Consider the following 25,728-nt stretch of genomic DNA (forward strand, 5'->3'; position numbering starts at 1 on the left):
CTCTGTCTGTTACTGAGTGGATGATGGAAAAGGCTTGCTATTGCTAAACCTGTTTCTTCCACCATTATTAAAGCCTTGTTGGGGCTTTTGATCCTTCCATGAGAAATTTGGATGATTTCTCCATGTTGAGTTATAGGTGTTTCCATAAGGTTCACCTATGTAATTTACCTCTGCTATTGCAGGGTTCTCAGGATCATAAGCTTCTTCAGGAGAAGCCTCTTGAGTACTGTTGGATGCAGCTTGCATTCCATGCAGACTCTGAGAGATCATATTGACTTGCTGAGTCAATATTTTATTCTGAGCCAATATGGCATTCAGAGTATCAACTTCAAGAACTCCCTTCTTCATAGGCGTCCCATTACTCACAGGATTCCTTTCAGAAGTGTACATGAACTGGTTATTAGCAACCATGTCAATGAGTTCTTGAGCTTCTGCAGGCGTTTTCTTCAGATGAATGGATCCACCTGCAGAAGTGTCCAGTGATATCTTTGATAGCTCAGATAAACCATCATAGATTATATCCAGGATGGTCCATTCTGAAAGCATGTCAGAAGGACACTTTTTGGTCAACTGTTTGTATCTTTCCCAAGCTTCATAGAGAGATTCACCTTCTTTCTGTCTGAAGGTTTGAACATCAGCTCTAAGCTTGCTCAGCTTTTGAGGAGGAAAGTACTTGGCTAAGAAAGCCGTGACCAGCTTATCCCAAGAGTTCAGGCTGTCTTTGGGTTGAGAATCCAACCATAATCTAGCTCTGTCTCTTACAGCAAAAGGGAAAAGCATGAGCCTGTAGACTTCAGGATTTACTCCATTAGTCTTAACAGTATCACATATCTGCAAGAATTCAGTTAAGAACTGAAAAGGATCTTCAGAAGGAAGTCCATGAAACTTGCAGTTCTGCTGCATCAGAGAAACTAACTGAGGTTTCAGCTCAAAGTTGTTTGCTCCAATGGCAGGAATGGAGATGCTTCTTCCATGTAAATTGGAATTAGGTGCAGTAAAGTCACCAAGCATCTTCCTTACATTATCATTATTTTCGGCTGCCATCTCCTCTGCCTGTTCGAAAATTTCTGAAAGGTTATCTCTGGATTGTTGTATTTTAGCTTCTCTTAATTTTCTCTTTAGAGTCCTTTCAGGTTCTGGATCTGCTTCCACAAGAATGTTCTTATCCTTGCTCCTGCTCATATGACAAAGAAGAGGGCACAGAAAAATAATAATAATAATGGAGATCCTTTATACCACAGTATAGGGATCCCTGTGTGAGTGGAAGAAAAGAAGGAGACAAAGAATGTAATATAATGGAAGAAACACAACTGTACGAATGGAAGAGATGTGAGATGAGATGTTAGGATATGAATGAATAAATAGAATGAGATGGGAGAGGGATAATTTTCGAAAATTATTTTGAAAAAGAGTTAGTGATTTTTGAAAATGGTTTTTGAAAATTGTTGGTATTTTTTTCCGAAAATTTTTGAAATTAAAAATAAAAAATAAAAATAATTAGTTAATTAAAAAAAGAAATTTTTGAAAAAGAGGAAAGATATTTTCGAAAATGAGAGAGAGAGTGTTAGTTAGGTAGTTTTGAAAAAGTTAAGAAACAAACAAAAAGTTAGTTAGTTAGTTGAAACAAATTTTGAAAAGATAAGAAGTTAGGAAGTTAGAAAAGATATTTTGAAAAGATATTTTTGAAAAAGATAAGATAAGAAGATATTTTTGAAAAGATATGATTGAAGTTAGTTTTGAAAAAGATTTGATTTTTAAAATCTCAATTAATGACTTGATTCATAAGAAATCACAAGATATGATTCTAGAACTTTAAGTTTGAATCTTTCTTAACAAGCAAGTAACAAACTTCAAATTTTTGAATCAAAACATTAATTGATCATGTTATTTTCGAAAATTTGGTATAAAAATAAGAAAAAGATTTTTGAAAAATATTTTTGAAATTTTCGAAAATAACTAATGATTTTGAAAAAGATTTGATTTTTGAAAAAGATTTTGAAAAAGATAAGATTTTCAGATTGAAAATTTGATTTGACTCATAAAAAACTACTTGATTTTTAAAAATTTTGAAAAAGTCAACTCAATTTTCGAATTTGATGAGAGAAAAAGGGAAAGATAATTTTTTTGATTTTTGAAATTTTTATGAAAAACATGAAAAATATGCAACGCATGAAATTTTTAGATCAAAACAATGAATGCATGCAAGAATGCTATGAATGTCAAGATGAACACCAAGAACACTTTGAATGTCATGATGAACATCAAGATACAATTTTGAAAAATTTTTAATGCAAAGAAAATATGCAAGACACCAAACTTAGAATTCTTTAATGCTTAGACACTAAGAATTCAAGAATGCATATGATAAACATGAAAAGACACAAAACAAAAAATCATCAAGATCAAACAAGAAGACTTACCAAGAACAACTTGAAGATCATGAAGAACACTATGAATGCATGATATTTTCGAAAAAATGCAGGATGCATATGCAAGTGACACCAAACTTATGATATGACTCAAGACTCAAACAAGAAACACAAAATATTTTTTTATTTTTGTGATTTTCTAATTTTTTTGGTAATTTTTTTTTTCGAAAATTAATTTGAAAAAAGAAAATAAGGATTCCAAAATTTTTAATATGAATTCCAGGAATCTTGCCATGTTAGTCTAAAGCTTCAGTCCAGGAATTAGACATGGCTCACTAGCCAGCCAAGCTTTCAATGAAAGCTCCAGTCCAAAACACTAGACATGGCCAATGGCCAGCCAAGCTTCAGCAGATATGGATACTTTTCAAGTATAGAGCAACTAAGTGTGTGAAAATCTCTTCTTTTGTGATGGTAAGTTGAAACCCCAGTCCAAAAGATTAGACATGGCTTACAGCCAGCCAGGATTCAACAAATCATCATGAAACACTAGAATTCATTCTTAAAAATTCTGAAGAAAAATATATTTTTGAAAACATTTTTTTCGAAAACAGGTGAAAAGATTTTGAAATATTTTTGAAAAATTTTTGAAAAGAGAACGAAAAGAAAGTTACCTAATCTGAGCAACAAGATGAACCGTCAGTTGTCCAAACTCAAACAATCCCCGGCAACGGCGCCAAAAACTTGGTGCTGTTGCCGGATCAAAAGGGAATCTGGCACTGATGTTACCGGACCAAAAGCTTGCCGAAAACTCAAACAATCCCCGGCAACGGCGCCAAAAACTTGGTGCACGAAATTGTGATCTCCAGGCTCGAACAAATCCTGGTAATGGCTCCAAAGCTTGGTGCTCTGATCTTAATTCATGATTGTCACAACTTCGATACAACTAACCAGCAAGTGCACTGGGTCGTCCAAGTAATACCTTACGTGAGTAAGGGTCGAATCCCACGGAGATTGTTGGTATGAAGCAAGCTATGGTCACCTTGTAAATCTCAGTCAGGCAGATATAAAGTGATAATGGTATTTTCGAATATTATATAATAAAATAGGGATAGAGATACTTATGTAAATCATTGGTAGGAATTTCAGATAAGCGAATGGAGATGCTTTTCGTTCCTCTGAACCTCTGCTTTCCTGCTATCTTCATCCAATCAGTCTTACTCCTTTCCATGGCTGGCTTTATGCAAGGGCATCACCGTTGTCAGTGGCTACATCCCCTCCTCTCAGTGAATAATATGCTCACGCACCCTGTCACGGCACGGCTATTCATCTGTCGGTTCCCGGTCATGCTGGAATAGGATTCACCCTCCTTTTGCGTCTGTCACTAACGCCCAGCACTCGCGAGTTTGAAGCTCGTCACAGTCATTCAATCATTGAATCCTACTCAGAATACCACAGACAAGGTTTAGACCTTCCGGATTCTCTTGAATGCCGCCATCATTCTAGCTTACGCCACGAAGATTCTGGTTAAGAGATCTAAGAGATACTCATTCTAGCTTATTTCATGTAGAACAGAAGTGTTTGTCAGGCACGCGTTCATAAGGGAGAAGGATGATGAGCGTCACACATAATCATCACCTTCATCACGTTCTTGGGTGCGAATGGATATCTTAGAAGAGAAATAAGAAGAATTGAATAGAAAACAGTAGTACTTTCATTAATCTTTGAGGAACAGCAGAGCTCCACACCTTAATCTATGGAATGTAGAAACTCTACCGTATGAAAATACATAAGTGAAGGTCCAGGCATGGCCGAGATGGCCAGCCCCCTTGATCTAAGAACAATGCGTTCAAAGATGATCCTAAGATCCTAAGATGATCAAAAGATGGTCCTATTTATAATAAACTAGTCACTAGGGTTTACATGAGTAAGTAATTGATGCATAAATCCACTTCCGGGGCCCACTTGGTGTGTGTTTGGGCTGAGCTTGAGTGTAGCACGTGCAGAGGCCATTTGTGGAGTTGAATGCCAAGTTCTGTGCCAGTTTGGGCGTTCAACTCTGGTTTTGGATCCTTTTCTGGCGCTGGACGCCAGATTTGGGCAGAAAGCTGGCGTTGAACGCCAGTTTACGTCGTCAATTCTTGGCCAAAGTATGGACTATTATATATTTCTGGAAAGCCCTGGATGTCTACTTTCCAACGCAATTAGAAGCGTGCCATTTCGAGTTCTGTAGCTCCAGAAAATCCACTTTGAGTGCAGGGAGGTCAGAATCCAACAGCATCAGCAGTCCTTTTTCAACCTCTGAATCTGATTTCTGCTCAAGTCCCTCAATTTCAGCCAGAAAATACCTGAAATCACAGAAAAACACACAAACTCATAGTAAAGTCCAGAAATGTGAATTTAACATAAAAACTAATGAAAACATCCCTAAAAGTAACTAGATCCTACTAAAAACATACTAAAAACATACTAAAAACAATGCCAAAAAGCGTATAAATTATCCGCTCATCATCACCACATCAATATAATTAAACTAAGTTCAAGGATAAATTCAAAACTCATGTACTTCTTGTTCTTTTGAATTAAAACAGTTTTCATTTAAAAGAGGTGATGGATTCATAGGACATTCATAACTTTAAGACAAAGTTACTAAAGACTAATGATCATGTAATAAGACACAAACATGGATAAGCACTTAACATAAAGAAAACGAAAAACAGAGAAATGTAAGAACAAGGAATGAATCCACCTTAGTGATGGTGGCGTTTCCTTCTTGAGGAACCAATGATGTCCTTGAGCTCTTCTATGTCTCTTCCTTGTCTTTGTTGCTCCTCCCTCATTGCTTTTTGATCTTCTCTAATTTCATGAAGGATGATGGAGTGCTCTTGATGTTCCACCCTTAATTGTCCCATGTTGGAACTTAATTCTCCTAGGGAGGTGTTAATTTGCTCCCAAAAATTTTGTGGAGGAAAGTGCATCCCTTGAGGTATCTCAGGGATCTCTTGATGGTGAGCTTCCTCATGTGTTTCTTGAGCTCCATGAATAGGCTCTCTTGTTTGCTCCATCCTTTTCTAAGTGATGGGCCTGTGAGATGGATCTTTCCATCTCCCATGGCTTAGAGGTGGAAGCAATTGCCTTCCCTTTTCTCTTTCTTGAGGTTTCTCTGGCCTTAGGTGCCATTAATGGTAATGGAAAAACAAAAAGCTTATGCTTTTACCACACCAAACTTAGAATGTTGCTCGCCCTCGAGCAAAAGAAGAAAGAATAGAAGAAGAAGAAGAAAGTATGGAGGAGATGGAGGGATATGTGTATGGATGTGAGTGGTGAATGGAAAACAGAAGGGATGACCATGAATGGAGAGAGAGAGGGTGAGGTGGGTTGGGATCCTGTGAGATTCACAGATCCTGAGATGATCCTGTGGTGTCCACAGATCCTGAGGTGTCAAGGATTTACATCCCTGCACCCATTAGGCATGTAAAATGCCTTTGCATACAATTCTGGCGTTTAAACGCCGAATTGATGCTTGTTCTGGGCGTTCAGCGCCCAGATGCAGCATATTTCTGGCGTTGAACGCCAGCCAGATGCTTGTTTCTGGCGTTCAGTGCCAACTCTTCTTCACTGTGCATTTCTGGCATTTGAACGCCAGGATGCTGCTTGTTTCTGGCGTTCAACGCCAGAAACATGCTCTGTTCTGGCGTTGAACGCCAGACAGATGCTCCTTACTGGCGTTTAAACGCCAGTGAGATCCTCCTCCAGGGTGTGATTTTTCTTCTGCTGTTTTTTATTCCGTTTTCAATTTTTATATTTATTTTGTGACTCCACATGATCATGAACCTAATAAAACATGAAATAACAAGAAAAATAAATTAAAATTAGATAAATAAAAGATGGGTTGCCTCCCAACAAGCACTTCTTTAATGTCAATAGCTTGACAGTGGGCTCTCATGGAGCCTCACAGATGTTCAGAGCATTGTTGAGACTCCCCAACACCAAACTTAGAGTTTGGATATGGGAGTTCAACACCAAACTTAGAGTTTGGTTGTGGCCTCCCAACACCAAACTTAGAGTTTGACTGTGGGGGCTCTGGTTGACTCTATTTTGAGAGAAGCTTACTGTGCCTCTTTTCCATGTTTACAAAAGGATGACCTTGAGTTTTAAACTCAAGGGAGTCCTCATTCAATTGAAGGACTAGTTCGCCTCTGTCAACATCAATCCCAACTCTTGCTGTGGCTAGGAAGGGTCTTCCAAGGATGATGGATTCATCCTCATCCTTCCCAGTATCTAGGACTATGAAATCATCATGTAAAGGCCTTCAACCTTTACTAACACGTCCTCTACTTATCCATAAGCCTGTTTTCTTGAATTGTCTGCCATCTCTAATGAGATTTTAGTAGCTTGCACCCCAAAGATTCCCAGTTTCTCTATTGCAGAGAGGGGCATGAGGTTTATCCCTGAACCAAGGTCACACAGAGCCTTTTCAAAGATCATGGTGCCTATGGTACAAGTAGGGCTGGAAGTGAGTCTAGCCAGCTCATGAGCCAGCTCGAGCTCGACTCGTTAACAGTTCGATAAGTTAAGCTCGTGAGCTGGTAAGCCAAACTTGAGCCTAAAATTGAGCTCATAAATTAAATGAGCCGAGCTTGAGTTTGGATAAGCTCAGCTCATTAGCTCGTGAGCTGGCTCGATATATATATATATATATATATATATATATATATATATATATATATATATCTTAATTATTTAATATTTATATTTATTTTTTACATATAATTTTAATATAGGACATAAATAAAAAATTTATAATTTATTGATAGATAAATAATATATGAAATTGATCTTTTCAAATATTTTTAAATATATAAGTTATAATTTATTGATATAAAATTATAGATTATGTATCTATGTTTCTCTTATTTGAGCCAGCTCGTGAGCTCGAGCCAGCTCGTGAGCTTTTGGTGAGCCGAGCTTGAGCTTAAGAAATAAGTTCGATTGTTAATGAGTCGAGCCGTGAGCCAAGCTCAATTTTTGTGAGCCGAGCTTGAGCTTGGTCTAGCTCGACTCAGCTCGGCTCACTTCCAGCCCTAGGTACAAGGTATTAAGAACTTTCCAGGATCCTGTTTCTTCTGAGGCAATGTCAGTTGATCCAGATCACTCAGTTCATTGGTGAACAAGGGAGGTTCATCTTCCCAAGTCTCAATACCAAATAATTTGGCATTCAGCTTCATGATTGCACCAAGGTACTTGGTAACTTGCTCCTTAGTAACATCCTCATTCTCTTCAGAAGAGGAATACTCATCAGAGCTCATGAATGGCGTAAGGAGGTTTTATGGAATCTCTGTGGTCTCTAGATGAGCCTCAGATTCCTTTGGTTCCTCAAAGGGAAACTCCTTATTGATCACTGGACGCCCCAGGAGGTCTTCCTCCTTGGGATTCACGTCCTCCCCTTCTTCCTTGGATTCGGCCATGATGGTCATTTCACTGGCCTTGCACTCTCCTTTTGGATTTTCTTCTGTATTGCTTGGGAGAGTACTACGAGGGGTTTCAGTGACTCTTTTACTCAGCTAGCCCACTTGTGCTTCCAAATTTCTAATGGAGGACCTTGTTTCATTCATGAAACTCACAGTGGCCTTAGATAGATCAGAGACTAAGTTTGCTAAATTAGAAGTATTTTGTTCAGAGTTCTCTGTCTGTTGCTGAGTGGATGATGGAAAAGGCTTGCTATTGCTAAACCTGTTTCTTCCACCATTATTAAAGCCTTGTTGAGGCTTTTGTTGATCCTTCCATGAGAGATTTGGGTGATTTCTTCATGAGGAATTATAGGTGTTTCCATATGGTTCACCCATGTAATTCACCTCTACTATTGCAGGGTTTTCGGGATCATAGGCCTCTTCTTCAGAAGGCGCCTCTTGAGTACTGTTGGATGCATCTTGCATTCTATTCAGACTCTGAGAAATCATATTGACTTGCTGAGTCAATATTTTATTCTGAGCCAATATGGCATTCAGAGTATCAATTTCAAGAACTCCCTTCTTCCGAGGCGTCCCATTGCTCACAGGATTCCTCTCAGAAGTGTACATGAACTGGTTATTAGCAACCATGTCAATGAGTTCTTGAGCTTCTGCAGGTGTTTTCTTTAGGTGAATGGATCCACCTGCAGAAGTATCCAATGACATTTTAGCTAATTCAGACAGACCATCATAGAATATATCTAGGATGGTCCATTCTGAAAGCATGTCAAAAGGACACTTTTTGGTCAGTTGCTTGTATCTCTCCCAAGCTTCATAGAGGGATTCACCTTCTTTCTGTCTGAAGGTTTGAATATCCACTCTAAGCTTACTAAGCTTTTGAGGAGGAAAGAACTTGGCTAAGAAAGTCGTGACCAGCTTATCCCAAGAGTTCAGGCTATCTTTGGGTTGAGAGTCCAACCACACTCTAGCTCTGTCTCTTACAGCAAAGGGGAAAAGCATGAGCCTGTAGACTTCAGGATCTACTCCATTAGTCTTAACAGTATCACAGATCTGCAAGAATTCAGTTAAGAACTGAAAAGGATCTTCAGATGGAAGTCCATGAAACTTGCAGTTTTGCTGTATCAGAGAAACTAATTGAGGTTTCAGCTCAAAATTGTTTGCTCCAATGGCAGGAATTGAGATGCTTCTTCCATGTAAATTGAAATTAGGTGCAGTGAAGTCACCAAGCATTCTCCTTGCATTATTATTATTTTCGGCTGCCATCTCCTCTTCTTGTTTGAAAATTTCTGAAAGGTGCTTGCTGGGTTGTTGTAATTTAGCTTCTCTTAGTTTCCTCTTCAGAGTCCTTTCAGGTTCTGGATCTGCTTCAACTAGAATATTCTTGTCCTTGCTCCTGCTCATATGAAAAAGAGGGAACAAAAAAATAATAATAATAGGGATCCTTTTTACCCAAGTATAGAGGTTCCCTTATGTGAGTAGAAGAAAAGAAGAAGAGAAAATCTGAACTCAGAGAGAGCGAGAGAGAGTTCGGATTTTTGGTGAGTGAGGAAGAGATGTTAGTAAATAAATAAATAAATAGAAGGAGATGAGAGAGAGAGAGAGAGAATTTTCGAAAATTATTTTTGAAAAAGAGTTAGTGATTTTCGAAAATTATTTTTGAAAAAGGTTAGTAATTTTCGAAAATTAAAATAAAAAATTAAAATAATTAATTAATTAAAAAGAATTTTTGAAAAAGAGGGAGATATTTCGAAAATTAGAGAGAGAGAGAGTTAGTTAGGTAGTTTTGAAAAAGATAAGAAACAAACAAAAAGTTAGTTAGTTAGTTGAAACAAATTTTGAAAATCAATTTTTGAAAAGATAAGAAGATAGGAAGTTAGAAAAGATATTTTAAAATCAAATTTTTGAAAAAGATATGATTTTGAAAAGATATGATTGAAAGTAGTTTTGGAAAAGATTTGATTTTTAAAATCACAATTAATGACTTGATTCACAAGAAATCACAAGATATGATTCTAGAACTTAAAGTTTGAATCTTTCTTAACAATTAAGTAACAAACTTGAAATTTTTGAATCAAAACACTAATTGATGATGTTATTTTCGAAAATTAGGAGATAAAGATAAGAAAAAGATTTTTGAAAAATATTTTTATAATTTTCGAAAATAAATAAGAAAAATGAAAAAGATTTGATTTTTTGAAAAAGATTTTGAAAAAGATAAGATTTTTAAATTGAAAATTTGATTTGACTCATAAGAAACAACTAAGTTTTAAAAAGTTTTGAAAAAGTCAACTCAAATTTTTGAAATTTATGAGTGAAAAAGGGAAAGATATTTTTTTGATTTTTGAATTTTTTATGATGAAAGAGAAAAACATGAAAATGATGCAATGCATGAAAATTTTGGATCAAAACAATGAATGCCTGCAAGAATGCTATGAATGTCAAGATGAACACCAAGAACACTTTGAAGATCATGATGAACATCAAGAACATATTTTTGGAAATTTTATATGCAAAGAAAATATGCAAGACACCAAACTTAGAAATTTTTAATGCTTAGACACTAAGAATTCAAGAATGCATATGAAAAACACCATACAACACAAAACATGAAAATGCAAAGATCAAACAAGAAGATTTACCAAGAACAACTTGAAGATCATGAAGAACACTATGAATGAATGCAGTTTTCGAAAAATGCAAGATGAGTATGTAATTGACACCAAACTTAAAAATTGACTCAAGACTCAAACAAGAAACACAAAATATTTTTGATTTTTATGATTTTATGATTTTTTTGGATTTTTTTTCGAAAATTATTTGAGAAAAAAAAATAAGGATTCCAAAAATTTTAATATGAATTCCAGGAAACGTACTCTTATTCTAAAGCTCTAATCTGAGGGTTAGGCATGGCTTAATAGCCAGCCAAGCTTTAGCTTGTAACATCAGAACATACTGCTCATTACTTATCAAATTAACTTGCCTCTATGCTGATGGTTGGAAGCCCTATCCAAAAGAATTAGACATGGCTTTACAGCCAGCCAGGCTCCAACATTTTTCATGAAACTCTAGAATTTATTCTTAAAAATTCTGAAGAAAAATATATTTTTGAAAACATTTATTTTAAAATTTTTTTCGAAAACAAAGGAGAAAATTTTTGAAAGATTTTTGAAAAATTTTTTTGAAAACTTTTTGAAAATAAGAAGAAAATTACCCAATCTAAGCAACAAGATGAACCGTTAGTTGTCCAAACTCGAACAATCCCCGATAACGGCGCCAAAAACTTAGTGCACGAAATTGTGATCTCAGGCAACGGCGTCAAAAACTTGTACGCACGTCTTAATAAATTGTTTTTCATTCACAACTTCGATACAACTAACCAGCAAGTGCACTGGGTCGTCCAAGTAATAAACCTTACGTGAGTAAGGGTCGATCCCACGGAGATTGTTGGTATGAAGCAAGCTATGGTCACCTTGTAAATCTCAGTCAGGCGGATATAAAATAGTCATGGAGTTTTCGAAAATAACTAATAAATAAATAGAAAATAAAGATAGAAACACTTATGTATATCATTGGTGAGAATTTCAGATAAACGTATAGAGATGCTTTCGTCCCTCTGAACTTCTGCTTTCCTGCTGTCTTCATCCAATCAGTCCTACTCCTTTCTATGGCTGGCTTTATGTAAGGACATCACCATTGTCAATGGCTACTTTTCATCCTCTCTGGAAAATGGTCCGATGCGCTGTCACTGCATGGCTAATCGTCTGGAGGCATCACCGTGGTCGATGGCTGCATCCTATCCTCTTGTGAAAATGGTCCAAATGCTCTGTCACAGCACGGCTAATCATATGAGGTTCTCGATCATACTGGAATAGGATTCACCCTCCTTTTGCGTCTGTCACTACGCCCAGCACTCGCGAGTTTGAAGTTCGTCACAGTCATTCAATCCCGGAATCCTACTCAGAATACCACAGACAAGGTTTAGACTTTCCGAATTCTCATGAATGCCGCCATCAATCTAGCTTATACCACAAAGATTCTAATTAAGAGATCCAAGAGATAATCATTCAATCTAAGGTGGAACAGAAGTGGTTGTCAGGCACGCGTTCGTGGGGGAATGATGATGATTGTCACGTTCATCATATTCATATTGAAGTGCGAATGAATATCTTAGAATCGGAATAAGCTGAGTTGAATAGAAAAACAGTAGTACTTTGCATTAATCTTTGAGGAACAGCAGAGCTCCACACCTTAATCTATGGAGTGTAGAAACTCTACCGTTGAGAGTACATAAGTGAAAGGTTCAGGCATGGCCAAGAGGCCAGCCCCCAAAACGTGATCACTATGATCCTAAGATGAACTAAAAATCATAAGATGTCTAATACAATAGTAAAAAGTCCTATTTATACTAAACTAGTTACTAGGGTTTACAGAAGTAAGTAATTGATGCATAAATCCACTTCTAGGGCCCACTTGGTGTGTGCTTGGGCTGAGCTTGAATGTTACACGTGCAGAGGCTCTTTCTGGAGTTGAACGCCAGGTTGTAACGTATTTTTGGCGTTCAACTCTGGTTTGTGACGTATTTCTGGCGTTTAACTCCAGACAGCAGCGTAGAACTGGCGTTCAATGCCCTTTTACGTCATCTACACTTGGCCAAAGTATGGACTATTATATATTTCTGGAAAGCCCTGGATGTCTAATTTCCAACACAATTGAAAGCGCGCCATTTTGAGTTATGTAGCTCCAGAAAATCCACTTTGAGTGCAGGGAGGTCAGAATCCAACAACATCAGCAGTCCTTCTGCAACCTCTGAATATGATTTTTGCTCAAGTCCCTCAATTTCAGCCCGAAAATACCTGAAATCACAGAAAAACACACAAACTCATAGTGAAGTCCAGAAATGTGAATTTAGCATAAAAAATAATAAAAACATCCCTAAAAGTAACTAGATCCTACTAAAAATATACTAAAAACAATGCCAAAAAGCGTATAAATTATCCGCTCATCACAACACCAAACTTAAATTGTTGCTTGTCCCCAAGCAACTGAAAATAAAATAGGATAAAAAGAAGAGAATATACTATAAATTCCAAACTATCAATGAAACATAGCTCCAATCAGATGAGCGGGACTTGTAGCTTTTTGCCTCTTGAATAGTTTTGGCATCTCACTTTATCCATTGAGGTTCAGAATGATTGGCATCTATAGGAACTCAGAATTCAGATAGTGTTATTGATTCTCCTAGTTCAGTATGTTGATTCTTGAACACAGCTACTTTATGAGTCTTGGCCGTGGCCCTAAGCACTTTGTTTTCCAGTATTACCACCGGATACATAAATGCCACAGACACATAACTGGGTGAACCTTTTCAGATTGTGACTCAGCTTTGCTAAAGTCCCCAATTAGAAGTGTCCAAGGTTCTTAAGCACACTCTTCTTTTGCTTTGGACCTTGACTTTAACCGCTCAGTCTCAAGTTTTCACTTGACACCTTCACGCCACAAGCACATGTTTAGGGACAACTTGGTTTAGCCGCTTAGGCCATGATTTTATTCCTTTAGGCCCTCCTATCCACTGATGCTTAAAGCCTTGGGATCCTTTTTATTACCTTTGCCTTTTGGTTTTAAGGGCTATTGGATTTTTGCTCTTGCCTCTTGGTTTTAAGAGCTTTTGGCTTTTTCTGCTTGCTTTTTCTCTCTTTTTTTTTTCTGCAAGCTTTGTTCTTTGCTGCTTTTTCTTGCTTCAAGAATCATTTTTATGATTTTTTAGATTATCAAATAACATGTCTCCTTGTCATCATTCTTTCAAGAGTCAACATATTTAACATTCTAAAACAACAACTTCAAAAGACATATGCACTGTTCAGGCATTCATTCAGAAAACAAGAAGCATTGTCACCACATCAATATAATTAAACTAAGTTCAAGGATAAATTCGAAACTCATGTACTTCTTGTTCTTTTGAATTAAAATAGTTTTCATTTAAGAGAGGTGATGGATTCATAGGACATTCATAACTTTAAGACAAAGTTACTAAAGACTAATGATCATGTAATAAGACACAAACATGGATAAGCACTTAACATAAAGAAAACAAAAAACAGAGAAATGTAAGAACAATGAATGAATCCACCTTAGTGATGGTGGCGTTTCCTTCTTGAGGAACCAATGATGTCCTTGAGCCCTTCTATGTCTCTTCCTTCTCTTTGTTGCTCCTCCCTCATTGCTTTTTGATCCTCTCTAATTTTATGAAGGATGATGGAGTGCTCTTGATGTTCCACCCTTAATTGTCCCATGTTGGAACTTAATTCTCCTAGGGAGGTGTTAATTTGCTCCCAAAAATTCTGTGGAGGAAAGTGCATCCCTTGAGGTATCTCAGGGATCTCTTGATGGTGAGCTTCCTCATGTGTTTCTTGAGCTCCATGAATAGGCTCTCTTGTTTGCTCCATCCTTTTCTAAGTGATGGGCCTGTGAGATGGATCTTTCCATCTTCCATGGCTCAGAAGTGGAAGCAATTGCCTTCCCTTTTCTCTTTCTTGAGGTTTCTCTGGCCTTAGGTGCCATTAATGGTAATGGAAAAACAAAAAGCTTATGCTTTTACCACACCAAACTTAGAACGTTGCTCGCCCTCGAGCAAAAGAAGAAAGAATAGAAGAAGAAGAAGAAGAAAGTATGGAGGAGATGGAGGGATATGTGTATGGATGTGAGTGGTGAATGGAAAACAGAAGGGATGACCATGAATGGAGAGAGAGAGGGTGAGGTGGGTTGGGATCCTGTGAGATTCACAGATCCTGAGATGATCCTGTGGTGTCCACAGATCCTGAGGTGTCAAGGATTTACATCCCTGCACCCATTAGGCATGTAAAACACCTTTGCATACAATTCTGGCGTTTAAACGCCGAATTGATGCTTGTTCTGGGCGTTCAGCGCCCAGATGCAGCATATTTCTGGCGTTGAACGCCAGCCAGATGCTTGTTTCTGGCGTTCAGCGCCAGCTCTTCTTCACTGTGCATTTCTGGCGTCTGAATGCTAGGATGCTGCTTTTTTTTGGTGTTCAACGCCAGAAACATGCTCTGTTCTGGTGTTGAACGCCAGACAGATGCTCCTTACTGGCGTTTAAACGCCAGTGAGATCCTCTTCCAGGGTGTGATTTTTCTTCTGCTGTTTTTGATTCTGTTTTCAATTTTTATATTTATTTTGTGACTCCACATGATCATGAACCTAATAAAACATGAAATAACAAGAAAAATAAATTAAAATTAGATAAATAAAAATTGAGTTGCCTCCCAACAAGCGCTTCTTTAATGTCAATAGCTTGACAGTGGGCTCTCATGGAGCCTCACAGATGTTCAGAGCATTGTTGAGACTCCCCAACACCAAACTTAGAGTTTGGATATGGGAGTTCAACACCAAACTTAGAGTTTGGTTGTGGCCTCCCAACACCAAACTTAGAGTTTGACTGTGGGGGGCTCTGGTTGACTCTGTTTTGAGAGAAGCTTACTGTGCCTCTTTTCCATGTTTACAGAAGGATGACCTTGAGTTTTAAACTCAAGGGAGTCCTCATTCAATTGAAGGACTAGTTTGCCTCTGTCAACATCAATCACAGCTCTTGCTATGGCTAGGAAGGGTCTTCCAAGGATGATGGATTCATCCTCATCCTTCCCAGTATCTAGGACTATGAAATCAGCAGGGATGTAAAGGCCTTCAACCTTTACTAACACGTCCTCTACTTATCCATAAGCCTATTTTCTTGAATTGTCTGCCATCTCTAATGAGATTTTAGTAGCCTGCACCCCAAAGATTCATAGTTTCTCTATTACAGAGAAGGGCATGAGGTTTATCCCTGAACCAAGGTCACACAGAGCCTTTTCAAAGATCATGGTGCCTATGGTAAAAGGTATTAAGAACTTTCCAGGATCCTGTTTCTTCCGAGGCAATGTCAGTTGATCCAGATCACTCAGTTCATTGGTGAACAAGGGAGGTTCATCTTCCCAAGTCTCAATACCAAATAATTTGGCATTCAGCTTCATGATTGCACCAAGGTACTTGGTAACTTGCTCCTTAGTAACATCCTCATTTTCTTCAGAAGAGGAATACTCATCAGAGCTCATGAATGGCGTAAGGAGGTTTAATGGAATCTCTATGGTCTCTAGATGAGCCTCAGATTCCTTTGGTTCCTCAAAGAGAAACTCCTTATTGATCACTGGACGCCCCAGGAGGTCTTCCTCCTTGGGATTTACGTCCTCCCCTTCTTCCTTGGATTCGGCCATGATGGTCATTTCACTGGCCTTGCACTCTCCTTTTGGATTTTCTTCTGTATTGCTTGGGAGAGTACTACGAGGGATTTCAGTGACTCTTTTACTCAGCTGGCCCACTTGTGCTTCCAAATTTCTAATGGAGGACCTTGTTTCATTCATGAAACTCACAGTGGCCTTAGATAGATCAGAGACTAAGTTTGCTAAATTAGAAGTATTTTGTTCAGAGTTCTCTGTCTGTTGCTGAGTGGATGATGGAAAAGGCTTGCTATTGCTAAACCTGTTTCTTCCACCATTATTAAAGCCTTGTTGAGGCTTTTGTTGATCCTTCCATGAGAGATTTGGGTGATTTCTCCATGAGGGATTATAGGTGTTTCCATATGGTTCACCCATGTAATCCACCTCTGCTATTGCAGGGTTTTCAGGATCATAGGCCTCTTCTTCAGAAGGCGCCTCTTGAGTACTGTTGGATGCAGCTTGCATTCCATTTAGACTCTGAGAAATCATATTGACTTGCTGAGTCAATATTTTGTTCTGAGCCAATATGACATTCAGAGTATCAATTTCAAGAACTCCCTTCTTCTGAGGCGTCCCATTGCTCATAGGATTCCTCTCAGAAGTGTACATGAACTGGTTATTAGCAACCATGTCAATGAGTTCTTGAGCTTCTGCAGGTGTTTTCTTTAGGTAAATGGATCCACCTGCAGAAGTATCCAATGACATTTTAGCTAATTCAGACAGACCATCATAGAATATATCCAGGATGGTCCATTCTGAAAGCATGTCAGAAGGACACTTTTTGGTCAGTTGCTTGTATCTCTCCCAAGCTTCATAGAGGGATTCACCTTCTTTCTGTCTGAAGGTTTGAACATCCACTCTAAGCTTACTAAGCTTTTGAGGAGGAAAGAACTTGGCTAAGAAAGCCGTGACCAGCTTATCCCAAGAGTTCAGGCTATCTTTGGGTTGAGAGTCCAACCACACTCTAGCTCTGTCTCTTACAGCAAAGGGGAAAAGCATGAGCCTGTAGACTTCAGGATCTACTCCATTAGTCTTAACAGTATCACAGATCTGCAAGAATTCAGTTAAGAACTGAAAAGGATCTTCAGATGAAAGTCCATGAAACTTGTAGTTTTGCTGTATCAGAGAAACTAATTGAGGTTTCAGCTCAAAATTGTTTGCTCCAATGGTAGGAATTGAGATGCTTCTTCCATGTAAATTGAAATTAGGTGCAGTGAAGTCACCAAGCATTCTCCTTACATTATTATTATTTTCGGCTGCCATCTCCTCTTCTTGTTCGAAAATTTCTAAAAGGTGCTTGCTGGGTTGTTGTAATTTAGCTTCTCTTAGTTTCCTCTTCAGAGTCCTTTCAGGTTCTGGATCTGCTTCAACAAGAATATTCTTGTCCTTGCTCCTGCTCATATGAAAAAGAGGGAACAGAAAAATAATAATAATAGGGATCCTTTTTACCCAAGTATAGAGGTTCCCTTATGTGAGTAGAAGAAAAGAAGAAGAGAAAATCTGAACTCAGAGAGAGAGAAAGAGTTCGGATTTTTGGTGAGTGAGGAAGAGATGTTAGTAAATAAATAAATAAATAGAAGGAGATGAGAGAGAGAGAATTTTCGAAAATTATTTTTGAAAAAGAGTTAGTGATTTTCGAAAATTATTTTTGAAAAAGGTTAGTAATTTTCGAAAATTAAAATCAAAAATTAAAATAATTGGTTAATTAAAAAGAATTTTTGAAAAAGAGGGAGATATTTTCGAAAATTAGAGAGAGAGAGTTAGTTAGGTAGTTTTGAAAAAGATAAGAAACAAACAAAAAGTTAGTTAGTTAGTTGAAACAAATTTTGAAAATCAATTTTTGAAAAGATAAGAAGATAGGAAGTTAGAAAAGATATTTTAAAATCGAATTTTTTGAAAAAGATATGATTTTGAAAAAGATAAGATAAAAAGATATTTTTGAAAAGATATGATTGAAAGTAGTTTTGGAAAAGATTTGATTTTTAAAATCACAATTAATGACTTGATTTACAAGAAATCACAAGATATGATTCTAGAACTTAAAGTTTGAATCAAAACACTAATTGATGATGTTATTTTCGAAAATTAGGAGATAAAGATAAGAAAAAGATTTTTGAAAAATATTTTTATAATTTTCGAAAATAAATAAGAAAAATGAAAAAGATTTGATTTTTTGAAAAAGATTTTGAAAAAGATAAGATTTTTAAATTGAAAATTTGATTTGACTCATAAGAAACAACTAAGTTTTAAAAAGTTTTGAAAAAGTCAACTCAAATTTTCGAAATTTATGAGTGAAAAAGGGAAAGATATTTTTTTGATTTTTGAATTTTTTATGATGAAAGAGAAAAACATGAAAATGATGCAATGCATGAAAATTTTGGATCAAAACAATGAATGCATGCAAGAATGCTATGAATGTCAAGATGAACACCAAGAACACTTTGAAGATCATGATGAACATCAAGAACATATTTTTGAAAATTTTATATGCAAAGAAAACATGCAAGACACCAAACTTAGAAATCTTTAATGCTTAGACACTAAGAATTCAAGAATGCATATGAAAAACACCATACAACACAAAACATGAAAATGCAAAGATCAAACAAAAAGATTTACCAAGAACAACTTGAAGATCATGAAGAACACTATGAATGAATGCAATTTTCGAAAAATGCAAGATGAGTATGCAATTGACACCAAACTTAAAAATTGACTCAAGACTCAAACATGAAACACAAAATATTTTTGATTTTTATGATTTTATGATTTTTTTGGATTTTTTTTTCGAAAATTATTTGAGAAAAAGAAAAATAAGGATTCCAAAAATTTTAATATGAATTCCAAGAATCGTACTCTTATTCTAAAGATCCAATCTGAGGGTTAGGTATGGCTTAATAGCCAGCCAAGCTTTAGCTTGTAACATCAGAACATACTGCTCATTACTTATCAAATTAACTTGCCTCTATGCTGATGGTTGGAAGGCCCTATCCAAAAGAATTAGACATGGCTTTACAGCCAGCCAGGCTCTAACATTTTTCATGAAACTCTAGAATTCATTCTTAAAAATTCTAAAGAAAAATATATTTTTGAAAACATTTATTTTAAAATTTTTTTCGAAAACAAAGGAGAAAATTTTTGAAAGATTTTTGAAAATTTTTTCTGAAAACTTTTTGAAAATAAGAAGAAAATTACCTAATCTAAGCAACAAGATGAACCGTCAGTTGTCCAAACTCGAACAATCCCCGACAACGGCGCCAAAAACTTGGTGCACGAAATTGTGATCTCAGGCAACGACGTCAAAAACTTGTACACACGTCTTAATAAATTGTTTTTCATTCACAACTTCGATACAACTAACCAGCAAGTGCACTGGGTCGTCCAAGTAATAAACCTTACGTGAGTAAGGGGCGATCCCACGGAGATTGTTGGTATGAAGCAAGCTATGGTCACCTTGTAAATCTCAGTCAGGCGGATATAAAATAGTCATGGAGTTTTCGAAAATAACTAATAAATAAATAGAAAATAAAGATAGAAACACTTATGTATATCATTGGTGAGAATTTCAGATAAACGTATAGAGATGCTTTCGTCCCTCTCAACTTCTGCCTTCCTACTGCCTTCATCCAATCAGTCCTACTCCTTTCTATGGCTGGCTTTATGTAAGGACATCACCATTGTCAATGGCTACTTTTCATCCTCTCTGGAAAATGGTCCGATGCGCTGTCACTGTATGGCTAATCGTCTGGAGGCATCACCTTGGTCAATGGCTGCATCCTATCCTCTTGTGAAAATGGTCCAAATGCTCTGTCACAGCACGGCTAATCATCTGAGGTTCTCGATCATACTGGAATAGGATTCACCCTCCTTTTGCGTCTGTCACTACGCCCAGCACTCGCGAGTTTGAAGTTCATCACAGTCATTCAATCCCAGAATCCTACTCAGAATACCACAGACAAGGTTTAGACTTTTCGGATTCTCATGAATGCCGCCATCAATCTAGCTTATACCACGAAGATTCTGATTAAGAGATCCAAGAGATAATCATTCAATCTAAGGTGGAATGGAAGTGGTTGTCAGGCACGCGTTCGTGGGGGAATGATGATGATTGTCACGTTCATCATATTCATATTGAAGTGTGAATGAATATCTTAGAAGCGGAATAAGTTGAGTTGAATAGAAAAATAGTAGTACTTTGCATTAATCTTTGAGGAACAGCAGAGCTCCACACCTTAATCTATGGAGTGTAGAAACTCTACCGTTGAGAATACATAAGTGAAAGGTTCAGGCATGGCCGAGAGGCCAGCCCCCAAAACGTGATCACTATGATCCTAAGATGAACTAAAAATCATAAGATGTCTAATACAATAGTAAAATGTCCTATTTATACTAAACTAGTTACTAGGGTTTACAGAAGTAAGTAATTGATGCATAAATCCACTTCCGGGGCCCACTTGTTGTGTGCTTGGGCTGAGCTTGAATGTTACACGTGCAGAGGCTCTTTCTGGAGTTGAACGCTAGGTTGTAAAGTGTTTCTGGCGTTCAACTCTGGTTTGTGACGTGTTTCTGGCGTTTAACTCGAGACAGCAGCATAGAACTGGCGTTCAACGCCCTTTTATGTCGTCTACACTTGGCCAAAGTATGGACTATTATATATTTCTGGAAATCCCTAGATGTCTACTTTCCAACACAATTGAAAGCGCGCCATTTTGAGTTCTATAGCTCCAGAAAATCCACTTTGAGTACAGGGAGGTCAGAATCCAACAGCATCAGTAGTCCTTCTTCAACCTCTGAATCTGATTTTTGCTGAAGTCCCTCAATTTCAGCCAGAAAATATCTGAAATCACAGAAAAATACACAAACTCATAGTAAAGTCCAGAAATGTGAATTTAGCATAAAAACTAATAAAAACATCCCTAAAAGTAACTAGATCCTACTAAAAACATACTAAAAACAATGCCAAAAAGCGTATAAATTACCCGCTCATCAATGTGCCTACTATTGCACTTGGCGTCATACTAGCTACTAACATTGCTAATGTGTAATATATACGTTCTCATTTTTTGGTTTGATATAAGATGCACTAACGCACAACAATATTTAAAATTATGCAGAGCAGTGGTAAAAACAATTTTGCTCAAAATGGATGATCAGTAATCATGAAGTTTCATATTTTGTAATTAAGTGTACGGGAAGTAGATAATGTAATCTATGTTGGAATTGTAATTCATGTATTAAGGAATTGCTAATGGAATTGTCATGACTTTGATTTTTGGTATGTTGTTAGAGTATATTATGTTATCAAACACTTTTTTTTTGCATCAAGTTTATAAAGCAAGGATCAGTTAATTTAAAATTAGTAGTCATCCTTTATATTTTAAAATTATATATGATTTTGTAATGTTTATTTATTAAAGAGTTCTAATAGGTTATTGAACTAACTTATAGCCACGCTTTAAAAGAGTGGCTATATTGTACAGTAGCAATCAATAGCCACGCTTTACAAGCGTAACCGTATGTCTCCCTATTGGCACACTTTGAAAGCGTAGCCGTATCCCCCCTATTGGCACGCTTTTAAAGCGTGGCCATAATGTATAGTAGGCATCAACAGTCACGCTTTGAAAGCGTAGCTGTATCTCACGCTATTGGCACGCTATTAAAGCGTAGCCTTATGTCCCCTTATTGGCACACTTTAAAAGCGTAGCCATATGTTTGGATATTGGCACACTTTTAAAAGCATAGCCATATCTTGATATTGGCACGGTTTAAAAGCGTAGCTATAGCTGGCACATAAAAGCGTGGCGAAAAATAGCGTGGCGATAGGTCACAAAAATCATGGCGATAAAGCAACCGACACCCTTACAAGTGTGACCCTTTCAAAAGCGTCCCAATAGCTCAAAAAGCGTGGCAAAAAGCTACCGCTACACTTTTTTCAGCTTTTCGCCACGCTTTAAAAGTGTAGCAAAAACATGTTTTCTTGTAGTTAGGGAAACCACTCTTTTGAGCTTTAGATCAGTTTTGACCCTCCTAACCATTGATACTCAAAGCTTTAAACCTTTTTCTTTGATTTTTATTTTTATTTCTTTTTACTATTTGTTTTGCTTCAAGAATAAATCTTTTTTTATTTCAGAGAATCAATAATACTTCTCTATGTTCCTGTTCCTCAAGAACCAATATATTAAACTCCAATATCAGATATGCACTGTTTAGTTCATACATTCAGAAATAAAGATAATGTCACCACATCAAAGAAACTAGAATAACTCATAATATATTACTCAAATTTCATGCATTTTACTACTTCTTTTTCTTTTGATTTTTCTTTAAGCTCAGTGAGCAATAAATGAGACATCTTTCAGAATAAACAGAAAAACAAAATAAGTGACTAAACTAGAAAGCAAGGAAATCCTACTAGTGATCATGCAAAATCTAGAATAGAAAACAAGAATTAAGCTAAAAATACTGGAAGAACAGAAGATAAGATATGGCAAGGGATAATGAAACTCAACCACCTCAGTCATGGTGGTTGCTGCTTGATGAGCGGATAATTTATACGCTTTTTGGAATTATTTTTAGTATGTTTTTAGTATATTTTAGTTATTTTTTATTATATTTTTATTAGTTTTTAAATAAAAATCACATTTCTGGACTTTACTATGAGTTTGTGTGTTTTTCTGTGATTTCAGGTATTTTCTGGCTAAAATTGAGGGACCTGAGCAAAAATCTGATTCAGAGGCTGAAAAAGGACTGCAGATGCTGTTGGATTCTGACTTCCCTGCACTCGAAGTGGATTTTCTAGAGCTACAGAAGCCCAATTGGCGTGCTCTTAATTGCGTTGGAAAGTAGACATCCTGGGCTTTCCCGCATTATATAATAGTCCATACTTTGCCCGAGATTTGATGGCCCAAACTGGCGTTCCAAGTCAGCATAGAAATTCTGGCATCAAAACGCCGGAACTGGCATAAAAGTTGGAGTTAAATGCCCAAACTGGCACAAAAGCTGGCGTTTAACTCCAAAAAAAGTCTCTACACGTGAAAGCTTCAATGCTCAGCCCAAGCACACACCAAGTGCGCCCGGAAGTGGATTCTGCATCATTTACACACTTCTGTAAACCCTAGGTTACTAGTTTTCTACAAATAGGACCTTTTGCTATTGTATTTTGGACACTGGATCATACTTTTCATCTTGGAACTTGTATGTTCACGCTTTGGGAGGCTGGTCATTCGGCCGAGCCTAGACTTTTTGTTCTTATTTATTTTCAACGGTAGAGTTTCTACACACCATAGATTAAGGTGTGGAGCTCTGTTGTTCCTCATGAATTAATGCAAAGTACTATTGTTTTTCTATTCAATTTACACCTACTTCTTCTCTAAGATATACACTCGTTCTTCAACCTGATGAATGTGATGATCCGTGACACTCATCACCATTCTCACCTATGAACGCGTGCCTGACAACCACTTCCGTTCTACATGCAAACAAGCTTGAATGTGTATCTCTTGGGTTTCTAATATAAGATTAGAACCTTCGTGGTATAGGCTAGAATCAATTGGCGGCCATTCCTGAGATCCGGAAAGTCTAAACCTTGTCTGTGGTATTCTGAGTAGGATTTGGGAAGGGATGACTATGACGAGCTTCAAACTCGCGAGTGTTGGGCGTAGTGACAGACGCAAAAGGATCAATGGATTCTATTCCAACATGATCGAGAACCAACAGCTGATTAGCCGTGCGGTGACAGCGCATTTGGAACATTTTCACTGAGAGGACGGCAGGTAGCCATTGACAACGGTGAAACCCAACATACAGCTTTCCATGGAAAGGAGTATGAATGATTGGAAGAAGGCAATAGGAATGCAGAGGTTCAGAAGGAACAAATCAACTTCATACGCTTATCTGAAATTCTCACCAATGAATTACATAAGTATCTCTATCCTATTTTATGTTTTATTCTTATTTTAATTATCAATTCTCCATAACCATTTGAATCCGCCTGACTGAGATTTACAAGATGACCATAGCTTGCTTCAAGCCGACAATCTCCGTGGGATCGACCCTTACTCACGTAGGGTTTATTACTTGGACGACCCAGTGCACTTGCTGGTTAGTTGTGCATAGTTGTGACAGAGTTGAGATTACAATTGTGCGTATCATGATGTTGGCGCCATTGATGATCACAATTTCGTGCACCAAGTTTTTGGCGCAGTTGTCGGGGAAGGAACGAACAACAATTTCGCATTTGTTTCCGGCAACAACAGTGCCAAGTTTTTGGTCTGGCAACAACACAAAGTTTTTGGCGCCGTTGCCGGGGATTGTTCGAGTTTGGACAACTGACGGTTCATCTTGTTGCTTAGATTAGGTAATTTTATTTTATGTTTAAGCTTATTACTTTTCAATTTTTCGAAAAATCTCAAAAAAAATATTTTTTATTTCTATTTTGTTCTTCAGAGTTTTTAAGAATGAATTCTAGAGTTTCATGATGATTTGTTGAAGTATGGCTGGCTGAGAAGCCATGTCTAATCTTTTGGACCGAGGTTTCAACTTATCATCACAAGGGCTTGTTTATTTCTATCAATCTTGCTGGTGAACATAATGATTTGCTAAAGCTTGGCTGGCCATTGGCCATGTCTAGTATTTTGGACCGAAGCTTTCACTGAAAGCTTGGCTGGCAAGTAAGCCATGTCTAATTCCTGGACTGGAGTTTTAGACTAACATTGCATGATTTCTGGAATTCTCATTAAGAATTTTGAAGTCCTTTTTCTCTTTTTCCATATAATTTTTGAAAAATAAAAAAAAAATTTATAAAATCATAAAAACCAAAAATATTTTGTGTTTCTTGTTTGAGTCAAGTGTCAATTTTTAAGTTTGGTGTCAATTGCATGTCTTCATTCTTCTTGCATTTTTCGAATATATGCATTATGTTCTTCATTGATCCTCAAGTTGTTCTTGATGATTTCAGTGCTCTGATCTTTAATTTCTCTTATTTTGTGTCTTTTGTTGTTTCTTACATGCATTTTCAAATTGTTATAGTCCTTAGTATACAAACTTCTAAGTTTGGTGTCTTGCACGCATTGTTTATTTGATCTTAGTTGCATTTTTTATTGTTTCTCATCATTAAAAATTCAAAAAAAATTTTAAAATTGTGTCTTTTCAAGTCAATAACACAGAGAATTGAAGATACAGAACATTCAATAGAGGAATTACACAGAAAAAGCTGGGCGTTCAAAATGCCCAGTGAAGAAGGAAAACTGGCGTTTAAACGCCAGCCAGGGTACCTGGCTAGGCGTTAAACACCCAAAAAGGTAGCATTTTGGGCGTTAAACGCCAAAATGGATGTCATTTTGGGCGTTTAATGCCAGGAGGACACTAGAGGGAAGATTTTGTTTTTAATTCAAATCTTTTTCAAATTTTCATAATTTTTCAAAATCAAAATTTTTTTCAAATCATATCTTTTCAATCATATCTTTTCAAAATAAATTTCTTTTCAATTTTTTTATTTATTACTATTTTCGAAAATCCTTGCTACAATTAGTGATTTAATTCAAAAATTTCAAGTTGTTACTTGCCTATTAAGAAAGGATCAAAAGTTTTAATTCTAGAATCATATCTTTTAATTTCTTGTTGGTC

General features: G+C 36.9%; 3 non-coding genes across 3 annotated transcripts; all 3 read left to right on the plus strand.

The window, feature by feature from the left end:
- The first annotated feature begins 540 nt into the window (after positions 1–540).
- LOC148579714 (small nucleolar RNA R71) lies at positions 541–648 on the plus strand. The gene has a single exon (XR_015898844.1). It is a non-coding gene; the product is annotated as a small nucleolar RNA R71 (small nucleolar RNA).
- Positions 649–8,596: 7,948 nt separating this feature from the next.
- On the plus strand, positions 8,597–8,704 carry LOC148579715 (small nucleolar RNA R71). Its single transcript, XR_015899554.1, has one exon. It is a non-coding gene; the product is annotated as a small nucleolar RNA R71 (small nucleolar RNA).
- An 8,159-nt stretch (positions 8,705–16,863) lies between these two features.
- On the plus strand, positions 16,864–16,971 carry LOC148579716 (small nucleolar RNA R71). Its single transcript, XR_015895733.1, has one exon. It is a non-coding gene; the product is annotated as a small nucleolar RNA R71 (small nucleolar RNA).
- The last annotated feature ends 8,757 nt before the right edge of the window (positions 16,972–25,728 follow it).

The sequence above is a fragment of the Arachis ipaensis genome, chromosome B10 (assembly GCF_059453495.1).
Source record: "Arachis ipaensis isolate K30076 ecotype BB chromosome B10, ASM5945349v1, whole genome shotgun sequence".
Classification (NCBI taxonomy): Eukaryota; Viridiplantae; Streptophyta; class Magnoliopsida; order Fabales; family Fabaceae; genus Arachis; species Arachis ipaensis.